We start from the raw sequence: 17,675 nt of genomic DNA, 5'->3' as shown, positions 1-17,675 counted from the left end.
AGCACCGGAACTTATGATCAAGTAGTTGTAACTGACAAATTTGCCTATGTTCCAATTCTAGAAACATTACAATCTATTCTCAGAAATCCAAACCTCAGTGATATGTTTATGTCAAGCCACACTCCCAAGGACGGTGTGTATTTTGACATAAATGATGGGTTGTATGTGAAGAGACATCCTCTTTTTTCTCAAAAAAAGAATGCATTGCAAATTCAGTTATTTTTTGATGAGTTCGAGACTGCTAATCCATTAGGCTCCAAAAAGGGTATACATAAATTGGGGGGGATATATTTTACACTGAGAAATTTTCCGCCAAAGTTAAATTCATGTTTAATCAACATACATTTGTGTGCACTTTTTCATGCCCAGGACATTAAAACCTATGGTTTTGACACCATCCTTGAGCCAATCATAAATGACTTGAAAGTGCTTGAAACTGATGGGATCAAAGTTCCCTTGTTCAAAGATGCAGTTCATGGCAGTATTGTGCAGGTTACCGGCGATAATCTTGGTAAACATGGATGTTTGGGTTTGTGCAATCGTTCAGTGCCCGAAATTGCTGTCGTTTTTGTATTCATTGAGAAGAGTGAATTTCAAACTGTGTTCTGTGAAGATGACCAAAACGTGATATTACGGACTAAAGACATGCTTGCCGAACATTGTCATACTGCACAAACAAATCCACAGCTACCTCATGTATTTGGTGTGAAGCGTTCATGTTTGTTAAACACTCTGCAGTATTTCAACACAGCTGATAATTTTTCCGTAGACATCATGCATGACATTTTAGAGGGTGTTGCACAGTTAGAAGTGAAACTCGTATTGGAGTATTTACAGGAAAACTTCTTAACTGCTAAAGAACTGGCCAGTAGAATAGAGTCATTCAACTATGGGTACACTGAGAGGAGAAATCGCCCCCCTGCAGTCAAGTTACTTGATGGAAGCAATGATTTGGGCCTGAACGCCATTCAGTCCTGGTGTTTACTGCGAAACATGCCGTTGATATTTGGTGATCTAGTGCAGAGAGACAATGAGTATTGGCATCTGTTAATGTTGTTGCTGCAGATAGTAAATATTGTGTTTTCCTCCCATCCTAACAACTGGTATGACCATCTTTCTGAAGCACATCATCAATTGACCATCATCAGCTTTTTAAACGCCTGTTTCCTACTAGAAATCTCTTGCCTAAGCATCATTTCATGACGCATTATCCTCGATGTATAAGAAATATAGGACCACTCCTGCACATGTGGTGTATGCGTTACGAGGCAAAGCATAACTTTTTCAAAACTCAACTCAAAAGTTTCAAAAATATCACAAAGACGTTGGCCAGAAAACACCAGAAATACATGGCCTTGCATTGGGAATCTTTCAGCCTGAGCAGAGTAACTATTGGTCCAGGGAAGATGTTACAGATTACAGATTTGCAAGAAGGTCCTGAAATTGCTGCCAAACTAAATGTAGACACATGTGACAATGTTCTTTTGGTGAAATGGGTAAAGCACTATGGTTCTGAATATCGCCCTGGTTTAGTAGTGTGTCTTGAGATTAATGAGGAGTTACCAGTATTTTGTAAGATCAGCACTATTGTAGTGAAAGATGAGCAAGTTGTACTTATTGGCTCCGGTGTGGAACTATTTGTTTTGACGAACATTTCCATGCATTTAAGGTTTTGTACAAGCCATCCCAGGCACCTAAGGTGTTCAGTGTTCAAGAATTGCTCTATTTTAAACCAATGGATGTTCAAATGGCATATGGTTCAACAGATGTTTCCCTGTTTGTAGTACCATATTGCCATATGATGCAGCCTTAACCAGAGTTTCTGGTTTTGACTTTGTATTCCCTCTCACTGAAATCATTGACTCGTCATTGTTTCCTGAGGGTGGATTGTTTTATTAAAGCAAAAGTTATTTATTGTTATTCAACCTTAGATACATTTCTGTCACCATACTGATAGATTACAACCAAGATCTCTGCCAGTCACAATGAAGGTTTTTGTAAAGGAGAGTTTTGCAGACCTCCATTTGTCTGTATTTGTTGTGAAAAACATCTGTACACATACACTATATCTCATTCAGTGACCTATTTGGAAAATTTTGGTTGACTTGGTTGATTGTTTCCAGTGATGGCAAAGTCTGCTCATGTTTGAACACTGCTAAAATGATTCAGTGTGTAGCGTTATAAATGCACTTTAAAGACATTTTTCACGGCTGTGAGAAATGTCAATACAGTATTATGAAGTTTAACATGAGATTTTCTCCAGCGTTCAACTGAAAATAAGTTTTTTATAATGGAGGACTGATAAGATTTTGAGATTTTACATGTTATTATATTTACATTTAAATGCCAATATTTCATGTTTACTTGGAATAAAAATATGTATTAAGGTATGGATTTGTGTGTGTGTGTGTCCCCCCCCCCCCGCAAAGATTAAGCTGTGTCGTATCACTGGGAGAGAGTAGATTATATGTAACACTGGTAGGAGTTGGTTAAAAATCAACACTCTTTGGAGTAATTTCATAATCAACATAGTGTAAAGTAGGTTTAACACTGGAAAAGTTATTTCGTAACACTTAACTCTTTAGTGTTAAATGTGAATAACACTATGGGTGTTACTTCTTACATAGTGTGAAACTTGATTAACACTTCTCAGTGTAGTGTAGTGTAAAACATTAACTCTTACCAGAGTAAAATTGACTCTGGAAATTTAACTCTGTGTTCAGTGTACATTTAACACTCTGTAGATAGGGACCATATGTTCACTGAGGTAGTGTTAAAATTAACTCTTTAAGTGTTATATTGACACTGGCGATTTTACTGTGTACACCTTTTTCAGATCTATCAAACTGTGCGTGCACAACTCTCTGCAATTTCACTTTGATAAATCAAACTGGATCGAAGAATGGTGCGCAGTTGCGCACGTGAACACACCTCCGTCCCCGGAACGCCTAGACACAACCATATATGGTCAGCACGTGCATATTAATTAGCCATGTGCGCTCTGTGGAGCGACAACAAAGTGACAACGAAGACAACGGGCTGAGGGCGGGGGAAAGAAAGTGAGATAGCTACACGGCATCGGGCAATAAATCAGTCAGAAAAATGATCTTGCATTTTAACAAAGCTACAATAAAAACAAAAACCTCCCAAATCTCAACAAAAGGGAGCAGAAAGAAGAATAATCTTATGTAATTTGCCCCATTTTCCATTACAGCTGAGTCCTTCACAGTTCCTCCTCAGGGCCGCGTTGTCTCACTCTTTATTCTCTCGTCAGCTCCAAACACACGTGCACCTCGTTAACTCAGGTGACAGAGTAATAACAGTCTCAGTAGCTGCAGATCAGGGGCGCTGCTGCCAGTGTGTTTTTACGTAAACTTGGAGGGTTTGTTTTTTCTTCTCTAATAGGCCAATGTATTTGTGTATGAGAAACAGTGTCTCAGATGAAAAAAAAAAAAATCAGAAGGACACGTTTGACTATAACGTAGCCTAATCAATCAATGTCGGAAAAGCGGAATGTTTGACAAGTAGTAAAGTGCCTTTACTCCGACAATGAAAAAAAAAAAATGTCGGAATAGTGGGACGCTTGAAAAATAATGTTAATGCCGCTATTCCGACAATTAGAAGTCAATGTCGAAATAGCGGCATGTTGGAATAGCAGCATGTAACCTACAAGTTGACAAAATTATCTGCAGTAGCACAAAAATCCGCCGAAAAAGGGACAGTGTTCTTTTCTAAAATGTTCTGTTCCGTTTTCTTTTTTTTTAGTATTCATAAGACTACCTTTCAGTTTTGTAAATCTTGACCATAGTAGACACCCCCCCCCCCCCTCTCCACTTCCCAGAGTATATGCTTCACTCACATTTTAAAATCACAAAAATTTTCTGGGGGGGGAGACCCCAGACCCCCCTACAGGGGTTTAGCTACTCACCTTTTTCATCCCCTCTGGGTTTGCAATGCATCTTCAGGTATATGCACCCCCCCCCATGATGCATGATGTGTTTTCACATGATGCCCCCTTCACATTTCTGACTGCCCCCTCATATATGCCTGCCTAGAACCGGCCCTGGTTGTGCCTCACCTGTACGGACGGTGCGGCTATAGGCTGTTAAAATAAAAAAATAAAAAAGTCACCTGTCACTCACCCGCAGCTGACTGAGCTGTCAGAGGAGCTCTGCTGTCCCTCTGTGTGTGTGTGTGTGACTGACTTGACACATGTTATGAGCTGCATCCTGTGTCAGTCTGATTTAGTTGTGTGTCTGTGTTTATAAACATTTAAACGAGCGCCAGGTGGATTGTTTATGAAGTTAACGAGCTCCGGCCTGAGAATCACAGAGGTTACCACGGCGATAGGGGCCCCCCAGGCTGAGGCAGACAGAAACGTGGAGAAAAAGAGTGATTTTCTGCCTCTGCACCGGTCTCGCAAAAGGCACGGTGACAAAACGGTAACTCCTATCAGAACAAAACACAGATCAACGGTGCTCTAAGGACTTCTTGAAAAATTTGGTACGATTTGGTGTTTCAACAGTAAATATTTTGGAGACGCTGGCAGTTTTAAAACATCGGTCCGTTCTGCTTCTCTCAGAAAATCTTTGTATTGGAGTCAATGAGGAGCAGAGACAGACGTGGCCACACTTAGAGACTGATTCTGTAAATTCTGTAAGTCTCTCTGATATTTTGAGCACATGGTGAGAGACAGAACAAGTTTGTCTACAATTTTCTGAAAAAAATATGTGTGTAGAGTGTAAATTGTGGCTGGGCCGAGTGTGGAAAGAGAAAATATCTGGAGTTTTTCTGGGCTTTCTCCCACTCTAACTGATGATGTCACCCACTGTGACACGAACATTCTGTGCAATACACAACCATTATAATCTCATAATTTCTCCAAAAATGATCATGGTCATTGATCAGGGATTGATCAAAAACTATTTGACCTATCAAAACGTGGAGTAATACGCCAATACACAAGACTTGTGCCTACTGTATAAATGAAGTCTGTAGGTGAAAGTATGCCTGAGCAGTAGACGTTGTAGATGCCCGTCCCATTGACTTCAATGCAAAAGTCAATGGGACTTTTGCATTGCTGTAACAATGCTGCAGGGACCAGTGCCCGGTGTGATGGCCCGTGGCCCTAATAATCTAGCAACACAAAACAGATTAACAAACTCACAATTGATGGTTAAATGTCCATGTCATGTGGATATGGTGTGTCAGTTGACCTTTTGTAGTTAAAAAAAAATACCCAGAATGCATTGTACCAGTCCAGTCCAACTTAAGATGGTCAAGAACTAAACTGCTTTGTGCAGATCCAACCGTGGCTTAAGGTCTTTACACACCAAGTCCATTTTTTATTTTCTGTTCCAAACTTTGGAAAGGGAGACAGAAGTCGTCAAGCAGTGAGGATGACTGTGTGGTCCTCTCAATTATGGAAAAAAGAAGAGAGAAAAATATTGGTGTCCATCCAATCCTGAGAGGACTTTAAGAGCGAGGTGATCTGCTTGTAAATGATCACTTCAACATTTTATTTTAGGATGTCAGTGGTCCTGTTTGATAGATTATTAGCTCTACTGGAGCCACACGTTAAAAACAAGATGAACAATTTCCGTGATCCTGAACAGCAGCTGGCAGTATGTCCATGACACACACACACACAAACACAGGCAGCTCAGCTGGGATCTAACAGCCTCGGAGCACTGATGTCAGTGGTCAGACAGAAAGGCTTTTTACTATGCGAAAAACGCAGAAAATGGAACCTGTTCTGAAAACTTTAATGATGGACGAAAGTTTCGGAGTCAGTATATAAACATTATTGATGCAACATGATGGAGAATTAATTTATTTTTAAATGTGCAGCAATTTTGGGGCGAAAAAAAACTCCCAACAAAAAACGGACTTGGTGTGAAAATCTGACCCCAGGTCTGATGAGGCCAGCCCCTCCTGACAGTTTTTTCACTTCAGTTGAGTTTCCTTTGGTCCTTGTTGATATTCAGAGTTAATACACCCAGAAATAAAGCAGCTCTCTTTACCTAACATGACATGAATCCACGACTCAGTCAGTGTATAGTCAGAGAAAACAGGAACAAAGAGAGACAAAATAGAAAAAAAACTAAGAAGATTCAAGATTCAAGATTCATTTATTTGCCATTTTATGTTTAAACATAATTGGAACGTTCTGTGGTGATGTGTGTGTGTTCATTTCTTTTCACATAAATAAATACGTACAGGACAGGACAGTGAAAACATAACAAATGCAATGGACAGTTTAAATTATAAAGTGCAGGTGCAGTTTGTGTTCATTGAAATTTAGTTATTGCTTAGGGGGAGGGGGGTGAGGAAAAGGGGGGCCAGAGCTGTTAACAAGCCTGGCAGCCGACGGGAAGAAGCTTTGTCTGTGTCGGGACTTTACAGCCTTCAATAGACGCAGCCTTCTTCCCGACGGCAGCGGAATGAAGAGGCCGTGGCCAGGGTGGGAGGGGTCGGCCATGATCTTCCTTGCCCTTCTTAGGGCCCTTGTGTCATGCAGGGACTTGAGGGAGGGCAGGGGACAGCCAATCGCCCTCTCCGCTGAATGAATGACCCGCTGCAGCTTGGTGAGGTCCCTGGCAGCTGCAGCAGAAAACCAGGTGATGATGGAGTGGGTGAGGGTGGACTCTATGATGGCGGTGTAAAACTGGACCATCATACTCCTTGGCAGCCTGAATTTTTTCAACTGCCTAAGGAAGAACATCCTCATCTGGGCCTTCTTCAGGAGGGCCTCGCTGTTAAGGCCCCACTTCAGATCCCGGCTGACAGTCATGCCCAGGAAGCAGCATGACTCGACGGGGGCCACCACGACGTCTCCCAGTGTGATGGGAGGGAGTGGGACTGCGTTCCTCCTAAAATCCACCACCATCTCCACTGTCTTCTGAGCATTGAGCTCCAGGTTGTTGCAGCTGCACCAGCTCCGCATCCGCTCGATCTCACTCCTGTAGGCAGACTCGTCCCCCCCGGTGATGAGACCGATCAGGGTGGTGTCGTCTGCAAACTTCAGGAGCTTGACCGACGGGTGGAGGGAGGTGCAGCTGTTGGTGTACAGGGAGAAGAGTGGGGGGGACAGGACGCAGCCCTGTGGGGAGCCTGTGCTGATGGTTCTGGAGCTGGATGTACACTTCCCCAGCTTCACCCGCTGGGACCTGTTGGTCAGAAAGTCCGTTATCCACCTACAGGTGGGGGTCGGCACCTGCTGGAGCTCCAGGATGGATGGGAGGATAGTGTTGAAGGCCGAGCTGAAGTCCACGAACAAGATCCTGGCATAGTTGCCTGCAGTGTCCAGATGTTCCAGTACGTAGTGCAGAGCCATGTTCACCGTGTCCTCCGTGGATCTGTTGGCTCTGTAGGCAAACTGCAGGGGGTCCAGCGCAGGATCTGTTATGGACTTCAGGTTGGCCAGGACAAGGCACTCCAGGTCCTTCATGGGAACAGAGGTCAGAGCGACGGGTCTGCAGTCATTGGGGCCTGTGACCTTGGCCTTCTTAGGGATGGGTATGATGGTTGATGCCTTGAAGCATGCTGGAACCTGACACAGTGCCAGTGAGGTGTTGAAGATGTAGGTGTACACTGGGGCTAGCTGGTCAGGGCAGTGCTTCAGGACAGAGGGGGAGACGGACCGGCCGCCGGCCGCCTTCCAGGGATTCTGCCTCTGAAACAGACGACTCAACTGCTCTACAGTGACAGAGAGGGGGGGGTGAGAGGGGAGGAGAATGCGGGGGGGTAGGAGAGGCGGAGGGAGGGGCTGGTGGTGGGGGAGGGGGAGAGGAGGGAGGGGCCATAGTCCTGCAGGGGCGCAGGGATGAAGGTGGAAGTGGCTCGGGGGGGTTAGGGAGGAGGACCAGGGGTGGTACCTTCTCGAACCTGCAGTAGAACTCGTTGAGCTCGTTGGCGAAGGAGAGGCTGTCGGGCAGTTGTGGGGGCTTTGGTTTGTAGCTGGTAATTTTCTTGAGGCCTTTCCATACGGAGGAGGGGTTACCCTCAGAGAGCTGCTGTTGTAGTTTCTCTGAGAAGCGATGTTTCGCCTCCTTCACCTCTTTGGCGAACCGGTACTTGGCCTCCTTAAACGGGTCAGCATCCCCACTTCTCCTAGACGTCTCCTTCTCCGACCTCAGTTGCCTAAGACGGGCTGAGAACCAGGGCTTGTTGTTATTCTAGATCTTTTTGGAACGGGGGGGGACACACACCTCCTCGCAGAAACTGACAAATGATGAGACGGTGTCAGTGTAGTCATCAAAGTCGTTTCCCGCTCCAGGTCCAGCCCAGGAAAAGTTCTGGTCACATCCTGCCCTCTCCAGCATGGCTTGAAGTCGCTCGCATGCCTCGCTGGACCACATCCTGTAGCGCCTTACTACTGGTTTGGAGAGTTTCAATCTCTGCCTGTAGCAGGGGATCAGATGGATGAGGTCGTGGTCACTGTTGCCCAGCGCGGCACGGGGGACAGCGTGGTAGGCCTGCCGGATTGTGCAGTAGCAGTGGTCGAGAGTGTTTGTTCCCCGGGTGGGGCATGTGATTTGCTGCCTGAACTTGGGGAGCGCCCGGCTAAGATTAGCCTTGTTAAAATCACCCAAAACTACAGCAAAACTGTCCGGGTGCTGGCGTTCCACACTCATCAGCTGTTCAGCCAGTGTGTCTACCGCTGCTGTGACGTCAGCATCGGGAGGGATGTAAACACAGGCGAGAATGAATGAATGGAACTCACGGGGGGAGTAGAATGGCTTACAGAGGATGAATATGGATTCCAGTGCAGTAGAGCAGTGCTGATGTATCACTCTTACATCTGAACTCCAGCGGTCGTTCACAAGAAACAGCAGCCCACCTCCACGTGATTTGTTCACGGCCGCAAAGTCTCTGTCCGCACGGAACACGGAAAAGCCGTCCAGCTCCACCGCTCCGTCCGGGGTAGATGGCGACAGGTGGGTCTCCACGAACGCAAACACAGCCGTGGAGCGAAAGTCACTATTCCTCGCCACGAGGCACCGGAGTTCATCCATTTTATTACAAATACTGTTCACGTTTGAGAGGAATATACCCGGTAAAGGAGGACGCATTCCCCTTCGACGTAGGCGAACCAGCGAGCCAGCCCTCATTCCCCGCTGCCTTCTCGTCCACTTCACCGCACGGGAGAAAAACGCAGTTCCCTTAACCAGTACATCCAATAAGTCCGTGGAACGGGTGAGTAGTTCAGGATACATGTCCGGTGGGGTCATACCCTTAAAGTACAGCAGCTCTTCTTTTGTGTAAGAAGTCAAACAGGACACAGAGACGCTACAGAAAACGACACACAGCAACACCATAGCAGCCATGGATGGCGCCATCTTGGAGGCATCAACAATCATCTGAAGGCTTCAGACACTTTCTCCAAACCACACTTGTGCTATTAGTTAAAATAGATTTTGTTTATGTGTAATTGCAACTGCGATGATGGTCTGTCCATATTCTTTGACAAATTTCTACATAAACCCAGGTAAATTCAAAGGGCTCACTTGACAACATTCCTGGAGTGACATTATAATAATTGCAGGTTAAGTAATGTCTGACATTATCAGGGGAAATGTTTAATGCTGTCAGGCTTTATTTGAGTCCAGACATTTCCTGATATTCTCATGACTTATTATATCATTTGGCGGTTAATGTATGATTAGTGTCTTCAAGCTGCCATGTCGAACGTATCTGTGAGCAGACTGCAGTTAAATCCACCCGTGTTCTGGAATATGTAATTATGTTAATGTGTTCTCCAAACAGGGAAAATAAAGTTATTCCTTCCTTTGGGGAAATTGGTGCTTTAGTATCAGTTAATTTCCTAATAAAACACATCAGTGGGTCCACATTTTACACCCTGTATTAAATCTGCTTGAAACAGTAGTCAACCTGTTATATAACCTGAATAAGCAAATCCAGTGATTTAGACACTTAACAATTAACTAACTTTAATCCTGTGAGTGACTTAATGACAGACCATAATCAAACTAACGTGTCATTTTGAAGTCCTTTCTGTCAACTGGATGGCTCACTCTGTTACACCACTGTGTTGTGATTTAACACAACTATGAGCAGAATTTATTATGATGCCTCACAACGGGGCACCATTTATGTTATGCTCTGGCACAACAATGGGTAAATTATTAAGAAAAGTTATTATGATTTCTCACAACTATAAGATGAATATTGAGATGCCTCACACGAGCTGCTCCAATTGTGTTATGATTTAATAAAACACAAATAATCAGATGGCTCACGCGGAAGCACCAAAATATAGAGAATTCTAAGAGGGTTATTGGCTATCAAATTAGTAAAATATTAATACCAAAATATTAATAAGTACTATAGAAAAATTGATGGGATTTAATTTGATTAAATCCACCTCGGGGCACCAGACAGCCAATGTACCAAAGTCAGTCTCATAGGGGTGTGCTAACTATTAATATGGAACCTTGTTTAATGATTGAGTTAATAATTATAAACAAAATAACATTATCAATAGCTGCAAAGTTGAAGGATTTAGAAGTTCTACTGCGTAGAGGTTGGTATACTCACTATTGTACAACATAACAGACGAGCAAAGTTTCAAGGAAGTTTATTGGACACATCTAGAAAATGGAATAACAAAACATGAAACTAAGGCAAGCTACATACACTATGTACACGTGTGTGTGTGTGTGTGTGTGTGTGTGTGTGTATGTGTACGTGTTGATGAAAGTGTATGACTGTGTGTGTGACCATGTGTCGGTGTGTGAAGTGGAAAAGATGGAGGATGTTGCTTTGTCCTGAGACAAAGCGAATTACAACCAACTGGTCTCCAAGATGGCTTCTAATGCCAACCACATGTGATGTGGGGGAGGTGAACAAAGGTGTCCCTTTGTTCAACACTCAAGTTGCAAATTAAACACACAGGTTAACTGAATATTAGGCTATAGACAACAACAACAAAGCTCAAGTATTTAAACTGATTTCAATCAATACATACATTGGCAAGGTTGAGGTATTCTATGCTAGGCCCTTTTACGTTAACTTACCAAGTCACATGAAGGTGAGAAGAATCCGGTGCTGGTGGAAGTCCTGCGGTTGCAGGTTTGCTGGTCCTGTTGCAGCAGTCAAGTCCAGTGATTGTGTCCTTATCCGATGAACTACAGCCGTCCTGGCTGTGTAGTTTCTGTTCCGTTGAGGAGAGTCATTGGTTCTCCTTGTAGAGTTGGTTGTTTGCTCTGCTTTGCGTTGTGGCTCCGTTCCTTGCTGACTCAACTAGCAGAGCTTGTGTCGTGCTAATTGGTTTTTGTTCTTGAATCCATTGGTAGGTGCTCGCGTCGCTACCAAGGTTTGTTCCAGCGGAGGTCTCTGCCTTGTGCAGGCCTCATGGAGGTTGGAGAGCTGTAGCAGGAGCTCCAGGTGAGGAGCTCAGAGGAGCAGCAGCTCCTGCTGAGGTGAAGAAGAGAAGCAGAAGAGAGGAAGAGAAGGGCACTTCTCCTTTTTATATGGCCTGTGACCTTAGTGGTCTTGGGCCATACAGGTATGGGGGGTCCGGAGTGAAGACTTGGCTTTCCTTTGTCTGGGAGACAAAAGAAGCCATGCGGTCGTGTCCTCCATTTTGACTGGGCTGAGTCCCAACAACTGTACAATCACTACAGTTCCTGTAAACAAATCCACCAGTTACACATTCACAGAATTTCATTCTGACAGAGCATCTGCCAGAGTTTTTATCATCAGATGGACAAAATGATCCATCTTGTAGGAAGATCAAATCACATGTTCTTTATCTGCTACATGTGTGCATCTTTATTAAAGGACACAATAGTTGGAAAAAATTGTACGCACCGAGGATGTGACATTCAACAAAGGTCACAAGCTGGATTCAAACCTGTGACATTTTCAGCTGGTGGTATGTGTCTTGGCCTGCTAACCGCCGCAACGTGGTGCTGCTCCCTGCTCGTTGACCTTAATCCCGAACAGCGAAAACCCTGCAGAGAAAGGCTGCGGCGGCTCCGGGTTTCACAGCAAAATTCTAACATGCAGTCACCCTGTTTTTCCCCAGCATAAGGCTGTATTGTATTGTATTGTATTTTATTAGCTATGGTGACCAAAGAAAGCGCTGGTGGACATAACATTGATCAAAAATTTCCCCCAACTGTAGAGTGAAGAGTGAGTGTGGACACCCTGCTATAAATAACCAATGCTACGCACCTTGCAGCCATGTCGAGTGGATGAGATTTCACACATAATCAATAAGTCAAATACGTGGCAGTGCGCCTTCAGCGTTCACCCCCACCCCCCCCTCCCCTTCCACCAGCCGTCCCCTCCAGCTCTAGTTACCTCCCTCTGTTGCTGTCACTCCCTCTCTTTTTGTTTCACACTCCGCTAGAAAAAAACTAATTGTGAAGTCACATGAATTCGGTCTCCATACTCTTTCACCCCCCAAAAAATCAAGTTTATTTTAGCTTTTTATGAAATATTAAATATGGTAACAGAGGATGCTCTTGAAAACACATTTTTTGTTTATTCATTCCAGGCTCAGTTGGATGATTTTCATGATAAATGATGACGGTCCCTCCTGCCAAAAATAGATCTGCTCAGCTACTGAATCAATTTTCAAAAAACTTGCCCCCCCTTCTCACTCTGAGCTCGGTCCTCTGCTGTAATCGCTCTGTTATGCTGAATTGACTTCTTCCATGTCATCTCCTTAAGCGTTATTCTAGCAACAGTGTTCGCAGTCGGTCTTGGCAGCAGATGAGATCACAACAATAACATTTCTCAACAATAACACAGGGAGAGAGGAGGAGCTTCTCCACTCCAAAGGAGAAAGAAAGTGAGAAAGACTTACCTGCTTTTTTTTTTTTTTTTTTTTTTTTTTTTTTAAGTGCTTCACCCACAGCTCTGGATAGTCTGCCTCTCCCCTCTGTGATAGTGATCCAAACTGTGCTGGAAAATGAGCTGGGGATGTGGAAAGGCCCAATGGGACCTGGAGGAGATTAATGTTTCTTCTATCAACTTGAATTGTCTCATTCACTGTCAGGTTATCCACAGACTCCACTGTTCAAAACCACACATCTCAGAGTCTGGCAGATGCAACGAACAGCAGAGAGGCAATTCATTTTAGAACCTCTGATATGCACTGAACCTGATTCTGTCTTAATATGCTACAGATCCAGCTGTGTCTGTGTCAGTCTGTGCTCGGTGAATTGACCAGCATCCTTCACCTTGACAGAACAAGGTTGTCTCTGAAGAATAGTCACAATTCAATAAGACCCAACTGCTCCTCGTCTGTTACCTAAGAAACAACCCAGAGTGGCCTCTCCTCATGTAATCAACATTATTACTTTTCACCTTTTGTTCTTATTATTTGCCACTGCAACCTTTACTGTCATATATTACTCACCGAGCAAGGAGAGAGGGGTGCAAAGTGCGTTGAGAGGTAATTTTTTTGTGTGTGTGTGCGTTTACGCTGAATCCTCTCTGTTCCATTATGTTGTTTGCTTTTCTTTAATGAAAATGTAGACTGCATTTCCACATCTTGAAACCCTTCTTTGATAAAACATACTCTACAAAAGCAAGAAAAGAAAAGGAAAAGAAACAAAATGACTAAGTGGGCTAAATTTTGGGGGATTTCCTGTGTTTTGGCTCTGTCTGCACCAAGTCTGGGATTTCTAATCTTAAAATTGAGCTTTCTGAAATGTCCAGAGGAGATAAATCCTGAAACAGACGCTGCACTGCAGTATGGCCAAAACACAGTGACACTGGCCTAGTCTGTGTGGCTGAGAAGTTATGAAATAGGGATGTCATGATGGAGTTTTCTTTTTTTTTTTATAGCCCCAATCCATAAATCCAGTCTGATATTTACCAAAATGACATATGGGTGTCCATCCATCCATCAATTGGCCATCCCTCTTATCTGTGCAGAGTTGTGGGGTGATAGAAGATGGTATAAGCTAAACTGTAAAAAATAATTACACAGTATACACAAGATAAGTATGACTGAATATGAATATGAAGTAAGTATAAAGTATAAATCTGGCATCTGACTAGTTTCGGTTCATGTTATGTCTTATGACTGTTTGATTAAACATTAAGACATTTCACAGTCTTGGTCCTACCATAACACACACACAATATGTGTTGGTGCAAAACTCATTTTTGTCATTAGGGTTTAACAAATGTGCATTGCTGCATTTCTCAGCACATTAATGTCACCAACAGTTGATCAGTGATAAATAGACTAAACTTTATATCACCACAGGGAGTACAGTCACCCATACACACACACACACACACACACACACACACACACACACACACACACACACACTGGATATCTTTAAGCTTTATCTTTATTATTTTCATCAGTTGCCATAATTATCATAAACTATTGATGAGTGACTGTTGCTGTTGACCTGTCCCACAGTAAACACCCATTTTGCTGTCTGACAACAGAAGCCAGACTTCTGTAAGAACGAGGCTTTAAAGTCAGGTTTCAGTTGCATTAAAACATGACCAGTCTCTGCAGAGACAGAAGCAGACTGCTCCTGTCCCACTTCCTACCAGATGTTGGCAGAGAAGCGGTGGGTTGTTTTGTGACTGAAAAAGGCAGCTGGCCAAAACAGACAGCAGCTCAGGAGACTCAGAAAGTTGCAACAGGTGATCCACTGCTAGTCACTGTGCTGGCACTTAAGTCTGCAGCTAAAGCCTAATTTCCACTGTCAGTACAGTACGGCACAGTACGGAAACGGTTCGGCTCGGATATGGTCAGCTTTGCATTTCCATTGTATAAAGGACCTTCAGGGGTAGGCGGAGTGTGTGTCGAAGCGTCACTACGTCGACTCACGTAGCGACACTGGCTCGCGGTCCGGTTAAATCATGGATCTATACATCCATGGGTTGAACCCATTCTCTGCCATTTTTATGGCAACTAGCTGTTGTGCTTTTTTTTTTATTGTAAAACATTTATTTATTAATGTAAATGTGGTGATTTCTACACATACAGACAGCGCAGAGTCAGCGCTGCTCCTCTGACCAGCACACACCTGAAGCTTGACTTTTCATTTACACAAACTAATCAATGAGACCATAAATTAATCTGCTTGCTTTCTCCACCGGCGTGACGACATAAGCTGACCGGTCAATCCCCTCAGCCGGCCGCTGCTGCCTCTGAGAGGAGCCGAGCAGCGAGCTCCCGGTGGCTGCTCCCAGGTAGCTCTGCACTTCTCCCAAAACCTCGGAGCAAACTTCCAAACAGACATCAGTTGGATAAACTGACCACAGGACTCTAAACTGTGACTTAATCGCATGAAAAAACATTTTTAAAAAATTAATAAAGTGACGTTTTAACAACGCTACAGCAGACTTTTTCTGTGTTGTTGTGCTTCAGATATCCGTCACGCTGCACGATGACGCCATATGCTCGACCAATCACCAGCTCGCAGTGCTTTGGCTCCTCCCCAAGGGAACCGGTCCTGTGTGCTAGGTACCCCAACCAGAAGGGTTACAAAAATGGTAACGGGTACCATGGGACCAGTACGGTTCCATAGTAACGGTACCATGGGACCCGTGGGCGCATGACGTCTGTCCGACCACCCATTTCTCCGACTCCGACCATACATTTCTTTATTTTTGCGTCATCAGTCCGACCTCCCACTTCTCCGACTTAAGTAGCCCTAACCCTTAACCTTACCCTAAACCTAACCTCAACACTGTAGAATGGGTAGTCGGAGAAATGAGCCGTCGGACTTGTGGGCAGTCGGACTGACGTATGCTCCCCGGGACCCGTACGGTTCCATGGTAATGGGTACCATGGGACCAGTATGGTTCCATGGTAACGGGTACCATGGTAACCAGTACGGTTCCATGGTTGTGGAAACGCTGAAATAAGCGTACCGTTCCGTACCGACCCGTACCGTACCGTACCGCATAGTGGAAACAGGGCTTGAGAGTCCTCAGTCCTCAGTTTATCCAAGTCGACCCCCCAGTGGTTATTCTAACTCCTCGCCTGGTACATAGCTGGCTGCCATTGGAGAGTGAAAGCCTCGTATGAATGCAGGAATGAAAGGGAGAACAATTTGAGCCTTATTTGTTTCGGTGAGGTCTTCAGACATTACAGAAATAACCTGAAAAGATTTTTTTAAAGGTTTTTTTTTTTTCTTAAAGGTACTACAAGGAGTTTCAGAAAGCAATGTGTTTTCACACTACATTTCCCATGAGCCTCCGCACGCACGGTGAAATTCTTCTCTTTTATAACCAGAAGCGAACTCCTCGATACTCCTTCAAAGGTTTACTTTTGGGTATAAAAGAGTCTCATATTAATGTGGATGAATCTACATTACCCACACTCGTTAATGGGTCCATTTTCGATAAATATATCTTTTTGTCTTTATAATTATTTTGATATTATATTATTATATTTAGTGGTCGACTCGCCCAGCATTTCCTAGTTTGGTTCCCGGACGCTGCCTGGTGGGTCATGGGAATAACGCCGCCGGATCGCTAGCATCGTTTATGGTCAGAACTACAGTACAACGGTATCTGATCGTCTTCCAACCTCCGACTATCGTTCTTGATTAATGAAAACATTCTTGGAAAATACTTTTGCTTTCGTCCATCTTGGGCCGGTCCAAGAATTTCACTGTGCGCGCGGAGGCTCATGGGAAATTCTGCTTTCCAAAAGTCCTTGTAGTCACTTTAAGTATTTTTGGGGGCTTTTTGCCTTTAATTGACAGGACAGTAGAGATAGACAGGAGTTGGGGGATTTGAACCGGGGCTGACTGCAGTGAGCCCCTCTAGCCTCAGTTGAGCTATACAACACCCCCCGAAAATGTTTTTGACCTATAAATGACATTTTAAAATGCTTGGGAAACACACACCGGTTTTATGGCAGTGTGGGGACCCACCCACCACATATGGCTCCTAGTCCAAAGGCCCTAGACCCAAAGCCCAGCTACTTCCCCTATGAGGCATTAAAACTAGGTAGGCCAAGTTCTCTTTGTGTCTTTTACTTTTGTTGTGATGTGATGAAATACAGCATGCACTGCTTGAGATAAAATAAATGCAGTGAACCTCCTTGGGGGTCCAGGGCTGCGGGGCTGCTACCAGCCTTTGCCATTATCCAGTTTTGTGTTAATAAACTTAAAAGCGATCCTCCGTATCAATCTGTTGATTGATGTTTGTTTGCACAGAAGTTCCACCACTGGTTACATAATCATTCGACGCTCCAAAATAGTGGGAACTTCAGGCTGTTTTTCTGCAGCACAGGCTCCATTTGCAAATCCATGAATAATGTTTTGACTCGCATCAAAACACCAGCGTCAGACTATAACCTAATATATCTTCCGTTCGGCATTTCATATCGCTGCACATTGGAGGACTCAGCGAGAGGCCGTGTCTCATGTTCTTTATCTCCTGTAAACAAACATGTTCTACCTGTAGCAGGTAATTTTGTGTTCAATTTCCTCATTTCCCTCTGTATAATGACTCCTTCTACCAGGAAACTAATGACTGTGGTCACCAACTGGGCTCATGTCCCCTTTTTTCTGCACTCCTAGAATCACAAGCAGGGGAGCGGGCTAGCTTCATTTCATGCCCTAGTTGTGATTTGTAATTTGGGGAGTAAAAAAAAAAGTGGGTTAGATTAACATTTCTTTTGGTTTATGGTTGGAAGAACACTTCAAAGA

The 17,675-nt window shown here is 44.1% G+C and overlaps 1 protein-coding gene across 6 annotated transcripts in view; it reads left to right on the top strand.

The window, feature by feature from the left end:
- smap1 (small ArfGAP 1) overlaps window positions 1-17,675 on the top strand; it is a 321,183-nt gene that overhangs the window by 218,487 nt on the left and 85,021 nt on the right. The gene's annotated exons all lie outside the window — the stretch shown is intronic.

The sequence above is a fragment of the Trachurus japonicus genome, chromosome 15, assembly GCF_045865225.1.
Source record: "Trachurus japonicus isolate A0001 chromosome 15, Traja_1.0".
In the NCBI taxonomy this organism is placed as follows: Eukaryota; Metazoa; Chordata; class Actinopteri; order Carangiformes; family Carangidae; genus Trachurus; species Trachurus japonicus.
This window is presented reverse-complemented; position numbering and strand designations above follow the sequence as displayed.